Here is a 26,944-nt window from a genome sequence, read left to right as displayed (position 1 = left end):
TAGCCTGGGCACATGGACTTCTTTCTTTATTTTGTGCGTGATGTGAGATTCTAGCCTCCCTCAGGATGTACTGGTGTTAGAGCTATATAGCCAGGACTAAGCCTGGGAATGTGGAGATAGCATAGACAGGCAATGTTCTAGGGGAACTCACCGGGCTAGGCTGGTGCCCAAGTAGCCTTTCTGGAACTATGTCTGGTATTGTGGAGATGGTATGGATGGATGCTGCAGGAGCTGTATATACAGATCTAGGTCTGGGGTTTTGAAGATGACAGAGGTTCTGGAGATTTAAGCAAGGATGCTGTAAAATGTATGTCCAGAGACAATTCTGGAAGTAAGTGTAGAGACTAAAGGTGGGAAAGTTCAAGGGGAACTCACCAGGAAAGGCTGAGGTTCTTAAGTTTGGATGATGCATTTCTATATATTTTATCATTAATCATTATCCAAAGAATATCTGAGTTTGTTTTAATCAGTTCTACATCATTCTTTCCCACCCCACACATCTCTTCCCTTATCAGCACCCACAGCCCCTACAGCGCTGACCCAGGCTCACTGCCCCGCCCTGCTGTCAGTGTCTGAGCCTGTGGAGCAATTGACCCTTGTGGGGAACTGCTTCTTTGGCAGTGGTGACAGCGGTAGCCAGTGCAGGCACGGGGAGCATACAGCATTCTTTTTAAATAATTAGTAAAATAGAACTATTTATATATTTAAATCCCATTTCCTTCATTTGTAGCATTTTCTTTAACTTTAGAATGGAAGTGATTGAATTTGTCATTCATTACTATGAATTTTTTGTTATTCATAATACGTTATAGTTAGATACTATTTGGATAGTGGCTTGCCTTTTTAATAATTAGCTAAACTACTAAGCTGATTAGATTACATAAAAATTAAAGTATGTCTTACATCAACGATAAATGGTAGCTGTAACACATAACATTTTCTCAGAACTTTGTGGTAAACAACATTTAAAGACTATTTCAAACAACCCAGTTTGTTCTGTTTCTCACTGATCAAGAGTTTGGGTGAAAACATAACTACTTCTTGGTGTTTTCAATTTCCTCTATTCTGACAGGTCAAAAAAAGGATCAAAATATAATTGAAAATCAAATCCTGATATTTCTCTTACCTGTGCCCATAAGTTAATAATTAGAAATGATGAGAACTTGAACCTTGGAGACTCTTCTGATACACATATTTACAATCCTTCCAAAGTCAGAAATAATATTAATGTTTTCCTTGGAGCCATTATTCCAAGGGCATATAGAGTTCCATAACATAAAAGGAAAATGAAACAAAACTTAGTACATCAAGGCAGTGTACTCCAAAGAATTAAAGCTACAAAAGGTATCTATCATCTTTTCATAATGTACATAGACACATATCTTTTATATCTCAACAGAAGGAATTTGAATATTAAGATAGTCATTTATATCACACAAGGGTGCAGCTAAGATTGCCTTGTTTTAAGCTTCCAGCAGTGTCCTGATAGAAATTCTCATCTGCCCAGGCAGTAATCCATAACAATCAGATGACCTGCTCATCTTATAATGTAAACTATCAAAATTCAATTTGACTGTTGTAAAGACCATAATTTAAACAGAACACCATTGAGATTTTCATAAATTTAAACTACAAAGTAAGTGATGGGAGAACATTACTTTTTATCACTTATGCGTTCAATTTTGGATTATTCTAATTTCCAAAGTACACAATTTTATTGGATTTCTTCTCAACCAGACAATAGTTTTAAAATTTCTTAAATGGAACAAGATGAAATTATCCATTTGGTTAACACAAACCCCCAAATAACACAGAAGAATTGATTGTTACAAACATTTTCATAGTTCTCTTAATGATATTCTTTGAGCATATTTATTTCTAATATATAGATAAGCTGGTGTGTCAAAATAATTCTAAAATAAGAAAATGGAAGATTTTTCAATGAAACTTCTCATACTCATAATTATTCTGATCAAGTGGAATTAAGAAAAAACACAGAAAATTCCCAAGATACAAAAAATGATTAATGAAAACACATGCATATAATAAACAAAAACAGTGGTGACAGAGTGTAAATTATGGTGTCTTTTTCTCTTATTTAAATACTTTCAAAGCATATTATTGAGTACAGATACTATTAAGTAACAATTCATAGTCATACTTGAAAGGTAGTCTCCTGGCAGCTTCCTTGCTTAAAACTTATTCCAATAAGGCAATTTTTGTTTAATACATTCACTTTGAACTTCAGTGAAATGAGAGCAAGACATGCACAAACTTTTGTTCAATTTTTATAATAATAGCGACGATACACTTAACCACTTAACGAAAGATTGTCTTGCAATGTGTGAACTATCATGAGAATCACTCTCACTAGACATTTGCATTCTTTGGCTCTTTTTATTAATGAGAAACTGAGGAACAATATACTGCTATAACAATATATTTCTATAACAATATAACACCTGTATAGATTCCCTATTGTTCAGTAGTTTCTTGGGGATTACTAAACACTTGGGGAGGGATTGTAGGACATAGAAATTTGTTCCTGGTATTGTGTTTTAAGTATTAATTGAATGGAACCCAGATCACATGTGAAATGAACATTCAATCAGAAGGCATACCAAAAAATGTCACTTGTTATTTTTCTTTATTATATGTGTTTAATTCCATTTTCTCATTCTTTTTCTCACTCTACATATATATCATTTACATAGTATGTATCTTTAAATAGATATAGAGAATATACACATATATCTCTATATAACCACATATATCATTTAAAAATTATCTAATAGAGAGAGATGTAGAATTATATGTATAATTATAGGTATAGATAAGCACATTCATATTAAATATTATTTTAATTACAAAAAACCTGAATACAAATAAAACTCTACAACTATCCACAAAACAGATAAGAGTTAAAATGTCTCTTTCTATCAATCATCTTCGTTTTTATTCATTTATAAACTGAATTTGTTGAAAGAGGCAGAGTGATTAAACATTTAGTACTAGAGAGTTAGAACCCATGATGCCTGTGTAAAATCTGGTAGAAGAAATCTTAAATTTTATGAACTCTTGCAAGCAAGGCTTGAGCTTCATGAAGAAATTCTGTGAGAAATGACTCCTCTCTGGGAGGAAATACATCTTTGATAAACAATGATTATTTGTTATACATCATTCTAGTTATAAAACCAGTTAGTTCTTTTTTCTAATACAGCAAATTTATTTTGAAATGTAAAATATGCTAATATTTCTTAAAAGACTATCATAAAATCTACAAAGGCATGAAAAATTGGCTTCATTAAATGTGGGATATCCTCAGTTTTGTAGTGAATTAAGTTGAAACACTGAATAAATGAGAAGAGTTTAAAATGCATGTATGCATGATAATTGGGTTTAACTTAACATGTGTGAAAGTTCATCAACATACACATACACACATATACTATGTTTAATGTATTTATGACTATTTCTTCACCTGGTTGTGGAAAGAGGGGCAGTTTTGATGTCTCCTTCTGAGCTCTAACACCCATGATCATTGAACTACTGAACCTAATAGCATAAAGAAAGCTGTGCCTCCCACTGGATCACATTAGTCCTCAGGACTTCAAACACGGGAATTTGGGAGGACTCACATTAGGCCCAGGATAATCTCTACTTTATGATTATCATGCCATTAATTTGATTATTTGTGATTTCGTTGCCAACATATTCATTTATTGTGCCACTGTTCATTGAACCCACAAAGTAAGTATAAGGGCTTATACTCAATAAACAATTCAAAACATTAATCTGTGAAGACACTAAGTAAGACTGTTCAGTATGCCATAAAATCAACAAAACTGTATCAAGTCATTCTATATCATGTCAAGCAAAATGGAATTATCTGGACTAAATGTTGGAGTGCATTTTAATCTGTCAACATAGACTGTGTGGACTGGGATAATTCATCTTAAAAGATGTAGGAGCATTTCACAGGGGATGTCAGACATGATCATCTGCAAGTAAAGTACACATAGAGCTGTGTAAATATGGATGTGTTTTAAGACCCCCAAAAAGGGAAAAATCATTATATCAAAAATTAATTCATAAGCAACCCTCAAGGATGTTCTCTGTGTCTGCAGTCCAGGCTTAGTCCCCCAGGGTTGCTTGGTAGACGGCTCTGTGATATAAGAATCTGCTGCAGTTTCTGTAAAAGGTTGTGATGCCCCTAAACAGGACCCTGCAGCTGGGCAGCAACTAATGGCCTCTAAACAGCCCACAAAGAACTGGGGTGGAGGGAGCACTATCTGAACCACCCCGGAATACAAACAGAAACCCAGAAAAAGCAGAGCATCTGATGTAAGTAAGCTGGGGTTAGATTTTGGCTTTAGAGCTTGGTAAATCTGTCCTTGCAAAAGTTATTTGAACTTTTTGATCGTTTGTATTGTTACATAAAAAAGGGAAAATTATTTTAATTTCCTCAAGGCACTTGCTTGTAAAGTATCTGCCTTCAGTGCACAATAACAATAATGACTATTATTAATGGAGTTCATGACAATACTTTGAATAGCTTTCCACATGTAGATTTGAAAGATATAAAGGAGGAAACTACGACCTTGTCTCTGATTTGATGCTGTCCATTTTACTGCCTCCTTCTCCAAGCATGTTCAGATTAATGTGGGCATCAAGAAACACTAGCATTTAACAACAGTTAAGCTACAGCATTGTATCATTAGGATAGACTAAATGTTTAACAGAGAATGAGAGGGTTAATTCCCTTTCTCCCTTCCTCTTTTTACCCCATTTCTGTTTTTCTATGAATCTTGACTCATATATATTAGAAAGGCAAAGAAAACCATGAGGACTATTTTATATTTAGCTATTTTATATTTGGAAGTCAAAGCTGAAAAAAAGTCTCTCTCACACACACACATACACATATTACTGTCACAATTTCTCACTGACTTTTTTCTAGAATCTGGTAGCTAAGAGTGATTGCATTCTAAGGTTTAAGGTACTGAGAGAATTAGCTGCCAAGCCATTTTTTCTTCAATAAAGGCAGTTGACTGGTCAAGATTAAGGCCTCTGGGATTTCCACTCATTAGCTCTTGTGAGACCTGACTCATCATCTCGATGTTATTGGCAAAAGTGAAGCATGGCAGAATGACTTTGAAGACTTTCAGAAGTACATCAGAGGGTCGCTATTTATCAGCTTATTTGCTGACTTATCTTGGCTTGGCTAGAAGGGATATTTAACTGCTGGAGCACATAGCTGAGGCAATTGAAGTTTATGATATTTTTGTAGGTCACCTTTAGCATAATTAAACTACAGTTAATTATACATATATTTTATTCCACAGGTAATAAAGACAAAGTAGGCAACTCATGCAAGGTATTATAAGCTCAGAATAGACTTATAACATCACATGTACAGACACCCTAACTTCCATTACCTCAGATTCTGATTTAACAACTGTCCCAAACCTACAGTGGCTGTAAAGGAAGCTACTGAATTTCATTATTAGGAGTCCATTCAGTTCTGGAAAAAAACTAATCTCTTCATTACTCTATATATGCCTAAAACTTAAATAAAACACTAAAGAAGGAAGATATATTATTAGTATTATCCACTACAATTCTATTCTCATTTATACATTTGTTTTTAAATTTCTGATATTCTAAATTCTTAGCTAGCTACAATGTTTTCAGAACTAAGTTGAACTTAATTCCAAGTCAACAGTGTGTTAGTTTACAAAAAACTACCAGAATTCTTCAAGCTGAAAGTACCAGATATATAACAAAGGTTCTCTTTTTTACATATTATTCTTGTGTTTTAATATTGTGGTTAATATCCATTCAACAATTCACAATGTGAGTTATGGTAATTTTGCTATAATTGGTAAAATGCTCAAGTGTTTGTACAATTAACACAGAATGGTGTCATTATTTGGCATTCATCTGTTTTATTGTAATTTGACTTCATCTATATTAAGGTTTGGGTGACTCTATGCAGTGGAGGTATTTCACTAAGTTGCAGTAGGTAAAGTGTTGGACACCTGGAGCTCCACCTGGGGCCTGGCAGAGGATCTCTATCCACTTCCATCAGTTATTGGATGAGTGTTCCAGCATGACTGTTAGGGTATTTAGCCATCTGATCACCAGACTAGGTCAGATCAGGCTTTCTCTCGACCATTGCCAGCAGTCTACAGAGAATGTATCATTGTGGATTTCTGGGGACCTCTCCAGCACTCTGCCTATTCCTGTTCTTATGTGGTCTTCATTTATCATGGTCTGTTATTCCTCATCCAACTGTCGAGAAAGAGGAGGGACTGTAGGAGTGTGAATTGTTGAGACCAAGATTGCAAAAAGCACAGGGACAAATAGGCAAATGAATGGAGGCACATGAATTGTGAACCAAAGGCTGTGGAGCCCTCAGCTGGATCAAGCCCTCTGGATAAGTAAGACAATTGAGTGGCTTGAACTGTTTGGGAGGCATCCAGGCTGTGGGACCCAGACCTGTCCTTGGTTCATGAGCTGGCTGTTTGGAACCTTGGGCTTACACAGGGACACTTTGCTCAGCTTGGAAGGAGGGGACTGGACCTGCCTGTACTGAATCCACCAGGTTTAAATGAATCCCCAGGGGAGTCTTGGCCCTGGAGGAGATGGGAATGGAGGGGAGGGGAGGGGGAAAATGTGGGGGTGGGGGCGGAAGGGAGGAGTACAGGGTAACCCATGACTGATGTGTAAAATTAAAACACAAATATAATAATAATAAAAAAAGAAGAAAAAATAAGGTAAAGTGTTGCACCTAAGAAAGAATTTCAGTAATAACAAAGGTTGTTGGAGGTGAGAATCATTAAATGGATTAAGTAAAGAGCTTTGAAGGAAACTCAAGTGTAATGGTTGACTCCCTGTCTTAGGATGGCATTTTTCTTCATTTCTGAATGTTGATGGTACAAGGATCAAAATAAGCAGACAGATATTTAGTAACAGAGGTTTGAAAGTTTTTGTTTTGTTCCATTTTTCCAAATTACACAAAACATCATATTTAAAATAGTTTTGTGATAGTAAAATAAAGTATTAATCTCTGCTGTCATTATTCTCAAAGAATATTATTATGCATTATACTGGGTGTGATTTGGAGATTTTTTCATAAGAAAAATGGATCTGCTTAATTACAAAATCTAAAACACTTAACATCATCACTGGTGAATTATTTGCCTTTAAATTTATTGTTTCATCTTAAACATCTGGTATTCTTCCGTATTTTTTCCCACATTTCCAATTTTATTTACTTAAAGTTAGACTACTCTCTTCCTCATTACTCTACTGCCGTGAAGAGACACCATGGCCAAGGCAGCTCATATAAAAGAAAGCATTTAATGGGGCTTTCTTACAATGTCAGAGGTTAGTCCATTATCATAATGGAGAGGAACATGGGATCATGGGGGCAGATGCTGCAGCAGTAGCTGAGAGATGCATCCTGATCTGTAGGCAGAAAGAGAGACTCTGGGCTTGGCATGGGCTTTTGAAAGCCCAAAGCCCACCTGCAATGACACACTTCCTCCAAGGAGGCCACATCTTCTAATCCTTTTAATACTTTCAACTAGTTCAACCCCTGGTGACTAAGCATTCAAATATATAAACCTATGGGGGACATTCTTATTCAAACTATGACAACAGTTATTCAATTACTCAATCTTCAATGTAGAAATCAATATTATTATTAGCACATTTTATAGATTTGAATATTTTACTATTTAATATTTAAAAAACCCACAATTTTTCCAAATTCAATAATTTAATGCTTTGGATCAACTCAGTAATTTAAATTACTATTAGTTATAGAAAGCCTTAATTTTTTATTTTATTTTATTTTATTTTATTTTATTTTATTTTATTTTATTTTATTTTGGTTTTTTGAAACAGGGTTTCTCTATGTAGTTTTTTTGGTGCCTGTCCTGGATCTCACTCTGTAGACCATGCTGGCCTTGAACTCACAGAGATCCACCTAGCTCTGCCTCTCAAGTGCTGGGATTAAAGGCTTGTGCCACCACTGCCTGGCTGGCCTTAATGTTTTGAGTTATGATATATATATATATATATATATATATATATATATATATATACATATATACATATATGTATATGCATATTATATGTATATGTATGAGTTATGATATATATTTGAGTTTATATATATGTATATGAGTTGTGATATATATTTGAATATATATATATATATATATATATATATATATATATATATTGTTTTTAATATACCTTGAACTCAGATTCTCCCAGGCCCTCTTCCCCCAGATTTGTTTCTCCCCTGTTTCCCTTCAGAAAAGAGCAGACCTCCCAAGAATATCAACTGAATGTAGCAAAACAAGATATATTAAGACTAGGCACAAACCCTTTTATCAAGGCAGGGTCAAGTGACACAGTTCGAGGAAAAGGGTCCCAAGAGCAGGCAAAAGCAAGAGACAACCCTTTACTTCACTTTTAGGAGTCTCACAAAAATCCCTAGCTAAACAACCATAACATATATGCAAAGGACATAGCACAGACGCATTCAGTCTCCATGATTCAGTCTCAGCAAGTCCCTAGAGACCTGCTTGGTTGATGTCTGTGGGCCATGTTTCCCTGGTGCCATCAACCTGTCTTCTACAATTCTTTCTCCCCCTCTTCAACTGGGTTCCCCAAGCTCAGGAGAGGGACCCAATGGAGATATCAAATTTGGGCTCTCTGACTACCTAATGTTTGGCTGTAGGTCTGTACATCTGCTCTCTTCAGCTGTCAGAGGAAGCTGCTCTGGTGATGATTGGACTTGGCATGGATTGATGAGTATAGCAGAATATCATTAGGAGTCATTTCACTATTGTTGTTTGTTTTTGTTTTTTTATCCTGGGTCACTTGGTTATCTAGGAAGAATCAGCTTGGCATGGGCCTCAAATCACACCAATGATTGGTTGGCCACTCATACAAGTTATGTGCCTCCATTGTCCAAGCACATCTTAGGATGGATTTTAGGTTGGATGTTTTGAGGCAGGATTGGTAACCTAGTCCCACCACTGGATGCCTAGCATGATTACAGATGATGGCTGGCTCAGGCTTCTAATCCTCCATAACTAGGAGTCCACTCTAGGATCACCCTCAATGGATCCTGGGAGTTTATACTATATGGGGTTTCCACATCACTTCCCCTGCACCCACCTTGTGCCCCCTTATTCTCTTGTCAATCCTCACACTCTCTGCCTCATCCCTCCACCAACACACACATCTGATCCCTCCAGTTCCCACTCCCACCAGCCCACAGTCCACCTTCAAAGTCTGTTCTGTTTCACCTTCTTGAGGAGTGTAGCACGAATCTTAAAAGTTCTAATTAATAAAATCAAACCTGAGGCCAGTTATTGGGATGAATGCTGGAAGGTCAGAGACATAGAACAAGCCACAGCTACCTCACCTCACCAGTTCCTCAGCTGTTCTTGTTTCCTTAGACTGGATGCTTCTGAGTCCTCATCCAGAGTGGGTCTCAACTGAACCTAAAAGCTTAACCAGCCAAATACTTCTAGTTTCTGGTCTTCACATCTTATATAATCTTTCTCTTTCTTCCCCCACTCCCTGGGATTAAAGGCTTGTGTCACCATGCTGGCTGTATCCTTGAACACACAGAGATCAACCTGGCTCTGCCTCCCAAGTGCTGGGATTAAAGGGGTGTACCACGACCACCTAGCTTCTGCTACAGCTTGCTCTGACCCATTTTCTAGCCACCATTTTTGGTTCTGTATCTAGTGGCTGTCTGTTCTCTGACCCCAGATAAGTTTATCAGCGTGCACAATATTTTGGGGAACACAGTACCACCACATTTCCCCTTTTTTGTCTAAAATTTTAAAAAGGTTATAACTAATACAAGAAAAACTATCCAATAAGTGTATATAATATATATAATCAAAAATTATATTAATAAATTCTAGTCCATTAACATTTGACAGATTCAGGTGAAAAACTCCATTATATATTAACAATGTCCACTCCAGTAGCATTTGATAAGCTCAGACAAAATTTTTCATTACTTATCCTGTTTAAAACAAGTAGTTCCTTTTTAAAAAGTAGATTAAAAAAATGATCTTTTTTCTTATCAAGAGAGATCCATGAGTTTCCCCTTAGAGCCCTCTTTGTTACTTAGTCTTTCTGGGTCTGTGGATTATCTTATGATTATCACTGACTTAATAGCTAATATCCACTTTTTAAGTCAGTACAGTCCATGTTTGTCTTTCTGGGTCTGGGTTACCTTGTTCAGTATGATTTTTTTTTCTAGTTTCATCCATCTGCCTGCAAATTTTAGAAACAATAATACTCCATGGAGTAAATGTACATGTTCTTTGTCCCTTCTTTTGTTGGGGGGTATCTAGGGTCTTTCCAATTTCTGGATATTATGAATAAAGCCAGTGTGAACATAGTTGAGCAAGTAGTAAGAGGTAGAGTCCTTTGGGTTTATGCCCAAGAGTGGTAGAGCTGAGTCTTGAGGTAGATCAATTCCCAACTTTCTGAGGAATGGCCATATTGATTCCCATAGTGGCTGTACAAGTTTACATTCCCACCAGCAGTGAGGGCATGTTTCTCTTGCTGTATAACCTTACCAGCATTAGCTATTACTTGTGTTGTTGATCTTAGCCATGCTGACAGGTGTAAGATGGAATCTTAAAGTAGTTTTGATTTTCCCTGATGTCTAAGATTGCTTTAAGTGTTTTTCAGCCACTTGTGATTCCTCTATTGAGAATTCTGTTTAGATCTGTACCCCATGTTTTAATTAGATCATTTGGTTTGTTGATGTCTAGTTTCTTGAGGGATTTTGTTTGTTCATTTTGTTTTTCTAGACAAGATTTCTCTGTGCAGCTTTGGTTTCCTGAAACTCACCCTATAGACCAGGTTGACCCCAAAATCAGAGACCTGTCTGCCTTTGCCTCTCCAGTGCTGGGATTAAAGGCCTGAGCCACCAATCTGAGACTTGAGTTGTTTATAAATTTTGAATATTAAACCTCTATCAAATTAGAGTTGGCAAAAATCTTTTTCCCTTTCTTCAGGCTACTGTTTTGTCTTATTGAAGGTTTCCTTTCCCTTACAGAAGCTTTTTAGTTTCATGAGGTCCCATTTATTAATTGTGGAACTTAGTGTCTTTGCTAACAGTGTTCTCTTCAAAAAGTTGTCTCCTTACCAATGCATTCAAGGCTATTCCTTGCTTTCTCTTGTATAATGTTCTGTGTAGCTGGTTCATACTGAGGTCTTTGATATACCTGGACTTAAGTTTTGTGCAAGGAGATAAATATGAATATATTGCATTCTTCTAACTGCAGATACCTAGTTAAACCAGCACCATTTGTTGAAGTTGCTTTCTTTTTTCCATTGTGACATTCTGGCTTCTTAATAAAAAAAAGAAAGAAAAACACAGACATTCATAGATGTGTAGATTTATGTCTGGGTCTTCAATTCAATTCCATTGATTAACATGTCTTTTTTTCATGCCAATACTGTGGTGGTATTGTGTTCCCTGAAATATTGTGTATGTTAATATACTTATCTCGGTTCAGAGAAAGGAACAGCCACAATATTAAACATAGAGGCTAGGCAGTGGTATCACAGACCTTTAATCCTAGCATTCCAGAGTCAGAAATCCTTCTGGATCTCTGTGAGTTCAAGGCCACATTGGAAACAGCCAGGCATGTTGACACATGCCTTTTTTCCCAAGAAGTGAGCCTTTAATCCCAGGGAGTGATGGCAAAAACAGAAAGATATATAAGGTGTGAAGACCAGAAACTAGAAGCAGTTGGCTGGTTAAACGTTTATGCTTTGAAGCAGCAGAGTTCAGCTGAGATTCATTCTGGATGAGGTCTGAAAGGCTTCCAGTCCGAGGAAACAGGATCAGCTGAGGAACTGGTGAGGTTATGTAGCTGTGGCTTGTTCTTCTTCTCTGATCTACCAGTGGTCACCCAATGCCTGGCTCTGGGTTTGATCTTATTAATAAAACCTGTTAAGATTTCTGCTACACAATACCATGCTGTTTTTATTACTATAGCTCTAATCAGGGAAGGAGATACCTCTAGAACTTCAGAATTATTTTAGCTATTTAAGTTTTTAAATTTTCCAAGTGAAACTGAGTATTGCCTTTTCAAAGTTTGTAAATAACTGTGTTGGGATTTTGAGAGGGATTTCATTGAATCTGTAGATTTCTTTATGTAAGATAGCCAATTTTTTTTGCTATTTTGATCCTCCTGATACATAAGCCTGGGAGATCTTTCCATCTTCTGACATCTTCTTCAATTTCTTTCTTCAAAGATTTCAAACTTTTAATCATACACGTATTTCACTGACTTGGTTAGAATGATACAATTTATTTTTTTATTATTTGTTGCTATTGTAAAGAGTGTTGTTTCCTTAATTTTTCTCAGCCTCTTTGTCATTTGTATGTAGGAAGGCTAGTGATTTTTTTTAAAGTTAATCTTGTATCCAGCCACTTCACTGAAGGTGTTTATCAGCTTTAGGAATTCCCTGGTATAATTTTTGGGGTGGTGTACACATGCTATCATATAATTTACAAATAGCAATACTTTAACTTTTCCCTTCTTAATTTGTATCTCCTTGAGCTCCTTCAATTGTCTTATCGCTCCAGGTAGAACTTCAATTATTATATTAAATAGATATATAGAAAGTGGAATCTTCTCTTGTTCCTGATTCTAGTGGAACTGATTTGATCTCTCCATTTCTTTTGATGTTGCCTATAGGTATGCTGTAAATTATCTTTATTGGGTTTTAGAATGGTCCTTGTAGCCCTACTGTCTTCAAGATATTTTATCATGAAGGGGTTTGGGATTTTTCAAAGGCTTTTCCAACATCTAATGAGATGATCATGTAGATTTTTTTCTTTCAGGTTGTATGGTGGATTACATTGACTGACTTTCATATGTTGAACCACCCCTGCATCTCTGGAATGAAGCCTACTCAATCATGGTGCATGATCTCTTCAACATGTTCTTGGATTCAGTTTGTGAGTATCTTATCAAGTATTTTTTGCATCAATGTTTATGAAGCAAATTGGTCTGTAATTCTCTTCTTTTTGAGATTTTGTGTGATTTGGATATCAAAGTGATGTTTGCCTCATAAAATGATTTGGGCAATGTCCCTTCTGTTCCTATTGTGTGGGATAATTTGAGGAGCATTGGTATTAGCTGTTTGCTGAAGTTCTGGTAGAATTCTGTGCTAAAACGATCTGGCCCTGGGATTTTTCTGGTTGAAAGACTTTTAATGACTGCTTCTATTCATAGAAGTATTTAAATTGTTTATCTTATCTTGATTTAACTTCGGAAGTGTCTTCTATCCAGAAATTATTCATTTCTATTATGTTTTCAAATTTTGTGTTGTGCAGTTTTTTTTTTTTTTTTTGAGTATGACATAAATGATTCTATGGATTTCCTCAGTGTCTGTTGTAATGCCCCCCTTTTAGTTTCTGATTTTATTGTTTTGAGTATTCTCTCCATGTATTTTAGTTAGTTTGGATATGAGTTTCTCTATCTTATTTATTTTCTCAAAGAACCAAGTTTTCGTTTTGTTGAATCTTTCTGTTTTTCCACTTTGGTTCTATTTTATTGTTTTCAGCCTTCAGTTTGATTATTTCCTGCATTCTGTTCCTCTTGAGTGTGCTTACTTCTTTCTCTCTTGTGCTTTCAGCTGTGCTGTTAATTTACTATTATGAGATAACTCGTTTCTTTTTTTATGTAAGCTTGTAGGTTGAGTTCTTGTTCCATAGATGCTCTCAAATAATCACTCAGATGCTTAATATTACTTATAAATGCACAGCTTACAGTTCAGGCTTGGTACTAGCTAACTCCTACAATAAATTAACCCATATTTCATTTTTATGCTTCATCATAAGGCTCATAGCTTCTTACTTCATATTCTGCATATTCTGCTTCCACAGTGGCTGGCATCTCCTCTGCCCTTCTTCATTCCAATATCCTTGGTTTGATTGTCTCACCTAAATTTATTCTGCCTTGCTACAGGCCAATCAGCTTTCTTATTAACTAATAAAAGTAATACATATTCACAGTGTATGGAAGGATTATTCCACAGCATTTCTCCCCTTTGTCCAATTAAAAAGGAAAGTTCTAACTCTAGCATAGTAAAACTATACAGAACCAGAATTATTATCAAATATTTTCCAAATAGAAATGAAAAGAGAATCTCTTGTGTAGAGAATATAATAGAAGAAATAGTTTTGTCAGTCAAAGAAAAAAAAAGCCAAAAGAGTCATAATGCAAAATGTCCAAGAAATCTGGGACACCATGAAAAGACCAAACCTATGAATAATAGGGATAGAGGAAGGAGAAGAATACCAACTTAAAGTCACAGAAAATATATTCAACAAGATCATAGAAGAAAATTTTCCCAACTCAAAGAAGGAAATACCTATGAAGATACAAGAATCTTATAGAACACCAAACAGACTAGACCCCCCAAAAAAGTCCCTTTGACTTTAAACAACTGAACATACAGAATAAAGAAAGAATATTAAAATCAGCAAAAGAAAAAGGCCAAGTGACTTCTAAAGGCAAACCCATCAGAATAACATCTGACTTCTCAATAGAGACTTTGAAGCCAGAAGGACCTGGACAGATGTAATGCAGACACTAAGAGACCATGGATGCCAGCCTAAACTAATATACCCAGCAAACTTTCAATCACAATAGACAGAGTGAACAAGACAATTCCAAGACAAAACCATATTTAAATAATACCTATCCGCAAATCCAGCCCTATAGAAAGCACTAGAAGGAAAATTCCAACCTAAGGAAGTCAAACACACCCAAGAAAATACAGGCAATAGAAAGGAATGCTACTAAACTTAACAAAAATAAAACTACATGCAACAAAAACAATTATCAAGTAAGAAAGGCATTCTCAATATCCAGTCCACAAGTAATTCACAAATTGACAGGAATTGCTTCAATAGCTGTCCTCTCCTGCAGAGTTCAAAGTTTTATACTGAAATATGCCTTTTAGTATAACTAAGGAAAACTATAACTAAAACTCTCTAGTCTTCAACTCCATCAAAGACCTTAGAACGGGAAAATGTTATCTAATGAGAGGAACATTTTTCTGCCTAGACAGTCACCGAATTTTTTTTTTTTTTTTGTAACACTAGGACATCCAACTCTGGCCTACAGGCCTAGCATATCTGACAGACTTTCCTGTGAAGCAGGAAATTCTGAAGGACAGTTCTACTTTGTTTTGACAAAGTTTGGCAGTAGCCTTTTTTACATCCTGCTGGTCCAGTCTGAACAGTATATGGTCAACAAATGAGGCAAGCACAGTTTCTTTGCTGACAGGACTAGCTTTTGCCATAAAAAAAAGAAAACTCCATATGGAGTTTCTTTGATGCCCATGATCTTCACTGAAGTGGATCTGTGCTGCCAAAAACAGATGTACCTCACTATCATAAAAAAATCTTAGGTTATTAAACATATTAAATGCCATCTTATGTAGGTCTTTGAAGTGTTTGAAGACCATCAATCTATCTAAACATATCTGTATATGACCTTATAAATATATCTAACATGACTATAAGTTTGACTATTATAGGTGACTATTAATTTGTATTTTTAATTGTACATTACATTTTCAAATGAGCTGTATAAGCACAATACCCAAACAAGAGTAGAAATATACATACAGTTTAACAATATTAAGTTTAAATTTGTATCATTAAACCAAAATCCATACCAATGTAAAATATTTAAGATCAATAATTGATTTTGTTTTTGGACTAAAGTTGATTTAATACTCTACCTTTTTATCCTGTCATTTCTATATCCCCTAGTTTCTTCTTAGAATGATTTCCCTGAAGCTAATCTCCTATGTTTAGCTTTCTTCTCTCACCATTACCAATAACGACTGGTAACCAATGATAATAAACATCTAGAAGCCAATTTTTGGGAATGTGGGCATAGTTTTTTTTTTTTTTTAATTATATTGGTGTTTTAATTTTACACATCAGCTGTGAGTTCCCCTGTCCTCTCCCCTCCCGCCCCCACCTTCTCCCCTGCCCCTCCCCTCCATTTCCATCTCCTCCAGGGACAAGACAACCCTGGGGATTCAGTACAGGCAGGTCCAGACCCTCTTTCCAGTGTGAGGAAAGTGTCCCTGTGTAAGCCCAAGGTTCCAAACAGCCAGCTCATGCACTAAGGACAGATCCTGGTCCCACAGCCTGGGGGTCTCCCAAACAGTTCAAACCATTCAGTTGTCTTACTATCCAGAGGTCCTGATCCAGCTGGGGGCTCCACAGCCTTTGGTACATAATTCATGTGCTTCCATTCGATTGACTATTTGTCCCTGTGCTTTTTCCAATCTTGGGCTCAACAATTCACACTCTTAGTCTGTCCTCTTTCTCGACACCTGGACACCTGGAGCTCCACCTGGGGCCTGGCTGAGGATCTCTGCATCCACTTCCATCAGTTATTAGATGAGAGTTCCAGCTCAACTGGTAGGGTGTTTGGCCATCTGATCACCAGACTAGGTCAGATCAGGCTTTCTCTCAACCATTGCCAGCAGTCTACAGAGGATGTATCACTGTGGATTTCTGGGGACCTCTCCAGCACTCTACCTATTCCTGTTCTCATGTGGTCTTCATTTATCATGGTCTGTTATTCCTCCTTCTCCCTTTCTGTTCTTGATCCAGCTGGAATGTCCTGCTCCCCTCAGACTTCTTTCCCTCAAACCTTGCCTTTTATTACTCCCAATGTCATCCAGGTTGTTCATGTAGATCTCATCAGTTTCTCTGTCATTGGGTGATCCCTGTGTCTTTCCTAGGGACCCGTATTCTAGGTAGCCTAGCTGGAGTTGTGTAGCAGTCTAGTCATCATTGTTTTACATCTGGTATCCTCCTATGAGTGAGTACATACCATGTTTGTCCTTCTGAGTCTGGGTTACCTCACTCAGGATGATTTTTTCTAGATCCATCCATTTGCCTGCAAACCTCATGATGTCATTGTTTTTCTCTGCTGAGTAGTACTCCATTGTGTATATGTACCATATTTTCTTTATTCATTCTTCAGGTGAGGGAAATCTAGGTTGTTTCCAGGTTCTGGCTATTACAATCAATGCTGATATGAACATAGCTGAGCAAATGCCCTAGTGGTATGATTGAGCATTCCTTGGATATATACCCAAGAGTACTACAGCTGGGTCTTGGGGTAGATTGATTCCCAGTTTTCTAAGGAAGCACCATATTGATTTCCAAAGTGGCTGTACAAGCTTGCTCCACATCCTTTCCAGCATAAACTGTCTTCTGTGTTTTTGATCTTAGCCATTCTGACAAGTGTAAGGTGGTATCTCAGAGTCGATTTGATTTGCATTTCCCGGATAGTTAGGGATGATCAGCAATTCCTTAAATGTCTTTCAGCCATTTGAACTTCCTCTGTTGAGAATTCTGTTTAGTTCTATAGCACATTTCTTAATTGGACTATTGGGCATTTTGATGTCTAATTTTCTTGAGTTCTTTATATATTCTGGATATCAGCCCTCTGTCAGATGTGGGGTTGGTGAAGACCTGTTCCCATTCTGTAGGCTGTCACTTTGTCTTGTTGACTGTGTCCTTTGCTCTACAAAAGCTTCTCAGTTTCAACAGATCCCATCAATTGATTGGTTCTCACAGTGTCTGTGCTACTGGTGTTATATTTAGAAAATGGTCTCTGCTGCCAATGCGTTCAAGAGTACTTCCTACTTTGTTTTCTATCAGGTTCAGAGTAACTGGATTTATGTTGAGGTTTTTGATCCACTTGGACTTAAGTTTTGTGCACAGTGACAGATATGGATCTATTTGTAGCCTTCTACACATTGACATCCAGTTATGCCAGCACCATTTGCTGAAGAAGCTTTCTTTTTTCCATTGTATATTATTGGCTTCTTTGTCAAAATTATATGTTCATAGATGTGCAGGTTAATGTCAGGGTTTTCAATTTTATTCCATTGGTCCACATATCGGTTTTTATGCCAGTACCAAGCTGTTTTTATTACAGTAGCTCTATAGTAGAGCTTGAGGTCGGGAATTTTGATGCCTCCAGAGGTTGTTTTATTGTACAGAATTCTTTTGGCTATCCTGGGTTTTTTGTTTTTCCATATGAAGTTGAGTATTATTCTTTCTAGATCTGTGAAGAATTGTGTTGGTAATTTGATGGGGATTGCATTGAATCTGTAGATTGCTTTTGGTAAGATCGCCATTTTTACTATGTTAATCCTGCCTATCCATGAGCATGGGAGGTCTTTCCATTTTCTGACATCTTCTTCAATTTCTTTTTTCAGGGACTTAAAGTTCTTGTCATATAGGTCCTTCACATGCTTTGTTAACCCCAAGGTATTTTATATCATTTGTGGCTATTGTAAAGGGTGATGTATCTCTGATTTCCTTCTCAGCCTGTTTGGCTATTGTATATAGGAGGGCTACTGATTTTTTTAGTTGATCTTGTATCCTCTATGTTGCTGAAGGTTTTTATTAGCTGTATCAGTTCCTTGGTTGAGTTTTTGGGGTCACTCATGTATACTATCATGTCATCTATAAATAGGGAAAGCTTGACTTCTTCCTTTCCAATTTGTATTCCCTCAATCTCCTTATGTTGTCTTATAGCTCTGGCTAGAACTTCAAGAACTATATTGAATCAGTATGGTGAGAGGTGACAGCCTTGCCTTGTTGCTGATTTTAGTGGTATTGCTTTGAGTTTCTCTCCATTTAATTTGATGTTGCTGTTGGCTTGCTGTAGATTGCCTTTATTATGTTTAGGTATGTTCCCTGTATTTCTGATCACTCCAAGACCTTTATCATGAAGGGGTGTTGGATTTTGTCAAATGCCTTTTCTGCATCTAGTGAGATGATCATGCGGTTTTTTTCTTTGAGTTTGTTTATATGCTGTATTATATTTCCTGACTTTCATATGTTGAACCACCCTTACAACCCCGGGATGAAGCCTACTTGATCATGGTGGATAATTCTTTTGATGTGCTCTTGGAGTCTGTTTGCCAATATTTTATTGAGTATTTTTGCATCATTGTTCATAAGGGAGATCAGTCTGCAGTTCTCATTCTTTGTTGCATCTTTGTTTGGTTTAGGAATCAGGGTAATTGTAGCCTCATAGAAGGAGTTTGGTACAATTCCTTCTGCTTCTATAGTATAGAACAATTTAAAGAGTATTGGTATTAAGTCTTCTTTGGAGATCTGGTAGAATTCTGCAGTGAAACCATCTGGTGCTGGGCTTTTTTTGGTTGGGAGACTTTTAATGACTGATTATATTTCCTTAGGGGTTATTGGACTATTTAAATGATTTATCTGGTTTTGATTTAACTTAGGTATGTGGTACCTATCCAGAAAATTATCCATTTCTTTTAGATTTTCTAGTCTTGTGGAGTCGAGGTTTTTGAATTATGACCTGATGATTCTCTGGATTTCCTCATTGTCTGTTGTTAGTCCCTCTTTTCATTTCTGATTTTGTGAATTTGGATGCTCTCTCTCTGTCTTTTGGTTAGTTTGGATAAGGGCTTGTCTATCTTGTTGATCTTCTCAAAGAACCAACTCTTTGTTTCATTAATCCTTTGTATTGTTCTCTTTATTTCTATTTTATTGATTTCAGCTCTCAATTTGATAATTTCCTGGCGTCTGTTCCTCCTGGGAGACTTTGCTTCTTCCTGTTCAAAAGCTTTCAGGTGTGCTGTCAAGTCACTAGCATGAGATTTCTCCAGCTTCTTTATGTGGGCATTCAGTGCTATGAATTTCCCTCTTAGCACTGCTTTCATAGTATCCCATAAGTGTGGGTATGTGGTGTATTCATTTTCCTTGATCTCTAGGAAGTCTTTAACTTTTTTTCTTATTTCTTCCTCAACCCATTGGTGATTCAGTTGAGCATTATTCAGTTTCCATGAGATTGTAGGATTTCTGTAGTTTTTCTGTTGTTGAAATTTACCTTTAAACCATGGTGAGCTGATAGAACACAGGAGGTTATTCCAATTGTTTTGTATCTGTTGAAATTTGCTTTGCGGCCAAGTATGTGGTCAATTTTATAGAAGGTTCCATGGGGTGCTGAGAAGAAGGTATATTCTTTTTTGTTCGGGTGGAATGTTCTGTAGTTGTGGATTAAGTCCATTTGAGCCATAACATCAGTTAAGTCCATTATGTCTCTGTTAAGTTTCAATTTGGCCGATCTGTCCAGAGGTGAAAGTGGGGTGTTGAAGTCTCCCACTATTAATGTGTGGGGTTTTATATGTGTTTTAAGCTTTAGTAATGTTTCTTTTACATATGTGGGTGCCCTTGTGATTGGGGCATAAATGTTCATAATTGAGATTTCATCTTGGTAGATCTTTCCTGTGATGTTTATGTAATGTCCTTCATCATCTCTTTTGATTGATTTAGCTTGAAGTCTATTTTGCTGGATATTAGGATGGCTATACCAGCTTGCTTCTTAAGACCATTTGATTGGAAAGTCTTTTCCCAGCCTTTTATCCTAAGGAGTTGTCTGTCTTTGAATTTGCGGTGTGTTTCTTGTATGCAGCAGAAAGATGGGTCCTGTTTTCGCATCCATTCTGTTAGTCTGTGTCTTTTTATAGGTGAATTAAGGCCATTGATATAAAGTGATATTAGTGACCAGTGATTGTTCTTTCCTGTTGTTATTTTTATTTTTTGGTGGTAGTGTGTGCGTACTTCTCTTCTTTGGGGTTTACTGCTGTGTTGTTAACTATTGCCTGTGTTTTTATGGGTATATCTGTCTTCCTTAGGTTGGAATTTTCCTTCTAGTGCTTTCTGTAGGGCTAGGTTTGTGGATAAGTATTGTTGAAATCTGGTTTTGTCTTGGAAGGTCTTGTTCACTCCATCTATGATGATTGAAAGTTTTTCTGGGTATATTAGTCTAGGCTGGCTTCCATGGTCTCTTAGTGTCTGCATTATATCTGTCCAGGTCCTTCTGGCTTTCAAAGTCTCCATTGAGAAATCGGGTGTTATTCTGATGGGTTTGCCTTTATAAGTCACTTGGCCTTTTTCCTTTGCTGCCCTTACTATTCTTTCTTTATTCTGTACGTTTAGTCATTTAATTTTTATGTGTCAAGGGGACTTTTTTGGGGGGGGTCTAGTCTGTTTGGTGTTCTATAGGCTTCTTGTATCTTCATAAGCATTTCCTTCTTTAAGTTGGGAAAGTTTTCTTCTATGATCTTGTTAAATATATTTTCTGTGCCTTTGAGTTGGTATTCTTCTCCTTCCTCTATCCCTATTATTCATAGGTTTGGTTTTTTCATGGTGTCCCAAATTTCTTGGACATTTTTGGGTCATGACTTTGTTGGTTTTAGTGTTTTCTTTGACTGATGAATCTATTTCTTCTAACACATCTTCAACACCAGAGATCCTCTCTTCCATCTCTTTCATTCTGTTGGTTATACTTGTATCTGAAATTCCTGTTTATTTACTCAGATTTTCTATTTCCAACATTCCTTCTGCTAGTGTTTTCTTCATTTTTTCTATTTCCCTCTTCAGGTCTTGGACTGTTTCCCTTGCTTTTTCATGAATTTCTTTCAGGGACTTATTGTTTTCTTCTGCTTTAATTGTCCTTTCCTCTAGTTTTTTATAGTATTCTTCCCATTTTTTGTTTGTCTGTTCCTCCAATTTTTTTTTGATTTCTTCTATATAAGGCTCTCGCCTCTTCATGATGTTACTTATAAGGTTGTTTTCTCCTTTTTCTTCCATGATGTTCAGGTCTAGCTGTTGGAGAAGGGCTAATTTCTGATGATGCTGTATTGCTCTTTATTTTGTTGTATGTCCTTCTGCCTTGATGTCTGCCCATCTCCTGGTGCGTTCATTCTTGGTCTTATCAGTGTACTTGGTCCAGACCAAGCTGACAGATTTAGGGAGCCTCTCTCTGTTCCAGATGAAAGCTCTGGGCCTGATGGGAGCTCTGGTTCAGATGAGAATGCTGGCTAGATAGGAGCTGGGGGGCTGGACTCTGAGTCTCAGGAAGTCCCTGGGGTCTCCTTATCTTGTCCAGATGGGAGCTCCTCTTGTACAGTTGGGAGTTCCAGGACAGGATGGAAGCTCTTGTTTAGATGGGAGTTCTGGGGGCTCTCTGGTCCAGATGGGAGTTTTGGGGTGGATGGGAGCTAGGGGCTGGTCTCTGAGTCTCAGGAAGTGGCTGCGGTCTCAGGCAAATGGCTGTGGGAGCAAGGCGTTGAAGTTGTAGTGTCCACTGGAGGGTCTCTCTGGTCTCTGGTCCACATGGGAGTTCTGGGGTGGATGGGAGCTGGCGGCTGGTCTCTGAGTCTCAGGAAGTTGCTGGAGATTGCAGGGTCTGCCTGCAGTCTTGGAAAAGGGGAGCCTTCCTGAAGGGCCGGCCACATGGCTAGAAACTGGGGTCAAGTTGGGTAGGTCCTCCTGGGATGGCTGATGCCCAGGGGTGGGACCCAAGTGTGAGACCCAGGGGTGGTTGCCTCTCCGACTATAACACCAGGCATGCACCTCTGGTCCAGATGGGAGTTCTGGGATAGATGGGTTCTGAGAACTGGTCTCTGAGTCTCATGAATTTGCTGGGGTCCTAGGCAAACGGGTGTGGGGGCAGGTGTGGAGATTGCAGGGTCTGCTGCAGTCTTAGAAATGGGGAGCCTTCCTGCAGGGCCTGAAGAATGGCCAGAACCTGGGGCCTAGTTGGGCAGGACCTCCAGGAATGGCTGGTGCCCAGGGGTGGAACCCAGAGGTGGTTTGTGGGCATAGTCTTTTAGACTATTTCTTGGTGATTGGGGGCACTGGTAATCTTTGAGGGAGCCTTGAGGAAATCAAGATAATAGAATTCTGTGAGGCTGGATCATCTCAGTCAGCAGCCTGGAAGCTGTTTTGAATGTTGGGTCATTTGGGCCATAATTGTTTTCATTGGTGTTTGGTCCCCTTGTTCTGAAAATATATAAACTTTTACATATCTGTATTTGTACAAGTATAGATTGTGCATAGTATATAAGTCAGTTACAGATGAATTTTTTGTTATGCGTTTGAGCAAGTAAAATATACATGACATTTCTTGTAGCTTTTTTTAGGTTTTTGTTTGTTTGTTTGTTTGTTTGTTTTTATGTTTGTAGCCAGGATTTTCAGGGAGTCTTCCTTGACCAAACTTGATTCTCCTTAACCCAGAATGAATCCATAGCCTCATTTCCTGTGGAAAGAAAAGTATAATGTCTCCCCCAAAGTAACATAACTTTTCACTTACATCTTGAAGTCAAGATATTTTTAAAATATGTAGGCTGTTTAATCCAGCAGTTTCCATAATCCAATGTCCCTTAGCAGAAAAAAATTTCAAAGAGAACACAATAACATCCAGCCTATCTGTGTACTTCCCATCTTTACATGGTTTATTTCTTTTATATTACTTTACTCCCTTTTTCATGAGTTTATTTCATTATTTTAAAACTATATTTTTAAATTTAATACTATATTTACTCTTTCTCTTCTCTCTCAACCCTACACATATTTTCAAACTCTGTGACCCATTTAGAGACTATTTTTGTCTGAATCTGTCCTTACTGTGTATCTGTAAGTTTTTCTGTCTGCATGGGCAAAAACAAACAAACGAACTAACAAACCCTTCTATGTAACTTAAATCATGGTGTGGTAGTGACAGGGTCCTCCTCATTGGTTTCTCTAAGAGGCTAATCTTGTGGGGGAGGTATGTTTATCACCTGCTCTAGGAGCCATGTTCACTGACCCAACTCTGGGAAGTTTCTGGATTCATGTGGTCACATAGTAGTTTGCCTCCCACTGCTCATAAACACCATATAAGTGTTTGGTAGTAGAGTCTCTTAAAAGAGCTGCTCATTTTTGTGTGAGCATTGAGCCAATAAGCTTTCTCTTAAAGGAGCCATACCTCTGCTTGCTGCCAGCAAACAGAGCATACAGGATAAATTGCAGCTACCTAGAAGCTGTGCTTGACTCCATTCTTTTTTTTTTTTTTCCTTTGAGACAGTGTTTCTCTGTGTAGCTTTGCACCTTTCCTGGAATTCGCTTTGGAGACCAGGCTGGCCTCAAACTCATAGAGATCCACCTGCCTCTGCCTCCCGAGTGCTGGGATTAAAGGCGTGAGCCACCACCGTCCAGCCTTGACTCCATTATTATGCACCTAAAATCCCTTTTTAAATTTTTGTCAGATTATACATGGGAATTCCAGTCCTACATTGGAAGGCCATATATAGGCAGCATTTTCTTGTGCCATAGCCACTCTCAAATAATCACTCAGAGACTTAATATTACTTATAAATAATTGGCCTATAGTTCAGGCTTGTTACTAGCTAATTAAACTTAATCAACCCATATTTCTTATCTATTCTTTATCATATAGCCCATGTCTTGTTACCTCAATTTCTATACATTGTGCTTCCTTAGAAGCTGGTTGGCTTCTCCTCTGACCTCATCCTTCCTCATCCCAGTGTCCTCAGTTTGATTGTCCCACCTAACTTTATCCTACATTGCTATAGACCAATCAGCTTCTTTATTAAGCAATGAAAATAATACATATTCACAGTATATGGAAGGATCATTCCACAGTATAAGCTATTAGTGGTATGAACTTTCTTCTTAGCACCAATTTCATTGTATCCCATAAGTTTGGGTGTGTTGTATATTCATTTCTATTGAATTCTTTATTATTTCTGTCTTGATACATTTTTCATTCAGTAGAGAGTTTTTCAGTTTCCATGAGTTATCTTAGACCTGCAGTTTTTTACATTGTTGAAATCCAGCTTTAATACATGATAGTTTGAGAGGATGAGAGAATTTACTTCAATTTTCTTGTATCTATTGAGACTTGCTTTGTGCTCATTTTTGGAGAAAGTAATGTGAGGTACTGAGAAGAGAGTATATCCTTTGTGTTTGGATGAAATGTTTTGTAGATATATGTTAGGTCCTTTCAGTTTATAAAGTCTGTTAGTTCCAGTATTTCTCTGTTTAGTTATTGGCTGGATGACCTGTCAGTTGGTGAGAGAGGGGTATTGAATCAATTATCAATGTGTGAGAATCAATGTGTGATTTAAGTTTTAGTAATGTTTCTTTTACAAATGTGGGTGGGTGACCTTTTGTTTAGTGCATAGATGTTAAGAATTGAACCATCATCTTAGTGGATTTTCATTTGATGAGTATGATGAATCCTTCCCCATCTCTTTTGATTAATTTTGGTTTGAATTATATTTTGTTAGATATTAGAATGGCTATACCAACTTGTACATTTATTTGGAAAATCTTTCAATCCTCTACACTGAGTTAATCTTTGATGTTGAAATCTTTTCTGTTGGATACAGCAGAAAAATGGATCCTTCTTGTGCATCCATTCTGTTTGTCCTTATATTTGGGAACTGAGTTAATCAATATTGGGAGATATCAATGACCAATGATTGCCAATTCTAGTTAATTTTGTTGTTGATGGTTGTTGTGGTGGTAGTGGTTGTTTGTGTGTACATTTCCCTTCTTTTGGTTTTGTTGGCAAGATACTATTTATTTCCTGTGTTTTCATGGTTATATGGTTATAGTTAGCCTCATTGTCATAGTTTTCCTGCTAATACCTACTGTATGGCTGGATTTATGGATAGATAATGTTTAAATTTGACTGTATCATGAAATTTCTTGTTTTCTCCATGTATAGTGATTTAAAACATTGCTGGATATAGTAGTCTGAACTGCCATTTGTGGTCTCTTAGACTCTGTAGGTCATCTATCCAGGGCATTCTAGTTTTTAGAGCTTCCACTGAGAAGTTGGTTTTAATTCTACTAGGTCTACCCTTATATGCTACTTGGCTTTTCCCCCTTGAAGCTCTTAATATTCTTCCTTTGTTTTGTATATTTAGTGTTTTCATTACCATGTCATGAGAACTTTCTTTACTGGTCCACTCTGTTTGGTGTTCTATAAGCTTCTTGTACATTTATAGGAATGCATTTCTGTGGTTAGGAAAATTTTCTTCTATGATTTTTTTCTATATTGAAGCACTTCCTGTCATAATAGTATATAGTTTATTTGATAGGTTTGTATTTTTCCCAAAATCTATTAAAATATACTCATATTTCTTTAAATTAGGTCTTGTGATCATTCACATTGTTTTAACTTGTTGGTTAGCATAACAAATTTTTAAAGAAAAACATCACAATAGACATGAGGTTACTGTACTTCACTCTGTGGCACAGACATGTATACTTCTATGGTATGGGTTTTAGTGACTATTTGATTTTCAACAGTACACAACACATTTAGGGGAGTTATTTTATAAGAGAATTTCTTTATGTATTTTTATTGAAAATAGATACTTCTTTCAAACAATACATCCAGGCCAGAGTTTCCCCTTCCTTCATTCTTCTGAGCTACTCTCCACCTTCCCTCTCTTCAAGATCTACCCCACCCCCAATTTCTCTTTAGAAAAGAGCAGGTCTCGAAGAGAAGACAGCCAAATGGGATAAAACATGGTACAAGAAGACAAGTTGAAAGCCTCTTATCAAGGCTTGGAAAGGCCAGCCAATAGGAGGAAGAGTCTATTAGCAGAAAAAGAGTCAGAGACACACCTGCTCTCACTGTAGCAGTCTCCCAAGACACCAAGCTAACAGCCATAACATATATGCACAGGACCTGGTGCAGACTCATGGTGGTCATGTTCTTGCTGATTCAGTCTCTATGAGCCGATATGAGCACTGCTTAGTTGATCTTGTCAACCATGTTCATCCGGTATCCTCCATCTCCTCTGACTCCTATGGTCTTTCCTCCCCTTCATCTATGGGCTTCCTTGATAGCCAAGGGGGAGCTCCAGTGGAGACCTCCAATTTAGACTCTCTCTCTGCATAGGGTTCTCTGCACCCATTCCCATCTGCTGCCAAAAAGAAGTCTCTTTGATGATGACTGGACATGGAAGTGATCCATGATTA

Source organism: Onychomys torridus, chromosome 2 (genome assembly GCF_903995425.1).
Source record: "Onychomys torridus chromosome 2, mOncTor1.1, whole genome shotgun sequence".
In the NCBI taxonomy this organism is placed as follows: domain Eukaryota; kingdom Metazoa; phylum Chordata; class Mammalia; order Rodentia; family Cricetidae; genus Onychomys; species Onychomys torridus.
Note: the sequence above shows the minus strand (reverse complement) of the source record.